This window comes from Tarenaya hassleriana, unplaced genomic scaffold (assembly GCF_000463585.1).
Source record: "Tarenaya hassleriana unplaced genomic scaffold, ASM46358v1 Cleome2, whole genome shotgun sequence".
Classification (NCBI taxonomy): Eukaryota; Viridiplantae; Streptophyta; class Magnoliopsida; order Brassicales; family Cleomaceae; genus Tarenaya; species Tarenaya hassleriana.
In genome coordinates, this window is record NW_010965372.1 from 172,677 (window position 1) to 175,037 (window position 2,361).

The 2,361-nt window shown below is 37.8% G+C and overlaps 1 pseudogene; it reads left to right on the plus strand.

Moving 5' to 3' along the window:
* The first annotated feature begins 589 nt into the window (after window positions 1-589).
* The window catches only part of LOC104813231, a 2,286-nt pseudogene continuing 514 nt past the window's right edge, over window positions 590-2,361 (plus strand).

The window sequence follows — 2,361 nt, forward strand, 5'->3', positions numbered from 1 at the left end:
GCTATATATATATATGTACGTGTATGTATTTGTGTATTAATTTAATTTTTATGCGCAGATTCGGTCATGCAGTGATAGAATTCCGGCATGGATCAGAGATATATCACATGGACCTGGAAGAAAAGTCATTTGCTGGCCGATAATGTTCACCCGAGGATACACGTTTCACACTTACGATCATGGAAAACATAAATCCACGTTCAATTACGAAGTTTGTATAAAAAGCGGGTCATCGGAAGATCCTGATTTCTTTGGGGCTCTTCGGCAGATTTTCCAACTCCAGTATCCAGGATTAGTCGGGTTGAAAACAATCATATTCAGATGTGATTGGTTTGATACAACGTCGGAACGCGGCTCACGGAAAAATCGATGGGGAGGTATTGACATAAACCCGAAACGTTCATATGCAAAGTACGATCCTTTTATACTTTCAGATCAGGCAGACCAGGTATGCTTCATTCCATATCCGAAACATTATGCGACATCGGTGAAACGGCGACGGAAAGATCAATGGTTGGCTGTTTTGAATATTAACCCACGAAGATTAATCGTGGATTCGTCGTCGACAACACAAGATCTCGATGAGCCAATGCAAGAGCAACTCGAAGATCCGGTTCTTCCCATCCGACTAGATGATGATTACGACGAGACACTTACACTTCCTGACATAGACGACGAGTTACTTGATGATTCGTTACACGTACAAGACGATATAGACGAATTCGTTTCGGATCATGATACAACTCCGAATGATGAAAGTGATGAAGATTCTATGTAGACATTTTTTTTTATTGTTTTCATAAGTATTTGTATTTTGAAAAATCTATCATATTTATTTGTATTTTTGAGATTTTTAAATTTTTTATAAAAAAAATGTTAAATTCCAACGGGCATCCGTTGGAATCGAAGCGCAACAATCCAATCGACACCAGAATCACAACGAATATCCGTTGGAAATTTCCAACGGATGCCCATTGTAACGGTTGAAATATTGAATCCGTATTGATAAATTCCAACGGATGCCCGTTAGAATCTCTATTTCCAACGGGCGTCCGTTGGAAAATCTGAAGCATTAAATCCGTATGACGCACCTGGCGTCCATCGCGTCATTCAAGAATTTTTCCAACGGATGCTCGTTGGAAATAGAGATTCTAACGGGCATCCGTTGGAATTTATCAGACAACATTAAATGCGCCCAGAGATTTCCAACGGATACCCGTTGGAAATCCGTTGGAATTTTCGATTATATAAGGGCGAGCGCCCCATTTTTCCTCATCACCCATTTCTCAAATCAACAAAAAAAAACGAAGCAAAAAAAAAACTCGACAAAAAAAAAACGCAAAATGGTAATATGTTTTCAATTCGTTAATATTTATTTATGTTCTATTTTGTATTAATAACTAACTATTGTTTTTTCCAGTTTTGTAGGCGATTTTCTGATTCTGGAGGATTGTTGGCGGGTTCTTCTGGAGCACTGCCACCGCCACCACCACCACCTTCTCGTCTTCCGAAACCGGTGGACGTACGCCCACTTTTCCCAGAGATTGATATAACTCTGGAGGAGGTAGAGGAAATTTTAAATTCCTTCGTCACTCGCAAGGTCCCGCTAATCGATCCCGAACTTGACGGGGCGTTATGGTAATTTTTAAATTAAATTATTTCAATACTTATTTTAAATTATATTATTAGTTAATATTAATAAATTGTTATTATTAGGTTCGGGGTTAACGATAAAGATTTGAGGAAAAAATTTACAGCAATAATAACGTCCAATTTTCCTCAACTCTACTACTGTTGGACGGTGGTACCGGACTATATCAAACGTTCTTGGTGACATTCGTTCATCGTAAGTTATATTTTTAAAATTTTATTTAAATAAAAAAATTAATCACTAACTCTAATTTTTTTAATGCAATCTTTTCTGTGGAAAAAAAAGTACACCGATAAAGTTTACAAAGAGTTCAACCAGCTGGGTATGCAGCGGTTGAAACAAATGATGAACAATGCCAAACGTCGTCATCAGCTGCATGGACTGCCACCGGAGTGGGCAACAAATGACTTGTACCAGCAGCTTCTTACGCATTGGAATTCAGACCATTTCAAGAACAAAAGTTCCAAGGCGAAACAAAGTCGTCTGGCCCAAAAAATCGAGGGTGATGGGCCTCATCATCATACCTCCGGTGCTAAATCATTCAAGAAGAGGCAAAAAGAGATGGTATTTATTTAAACTTTAATTTTTAATTTATTTTTTAATTATAGATTTTTTATTCTGTTAATATATATATATATATAGGAGAAAGAAATGGGGAGAACGCCATCAATTGTAGAGTTGGTCGCTCGGACACACAAAAAGTCCGATGG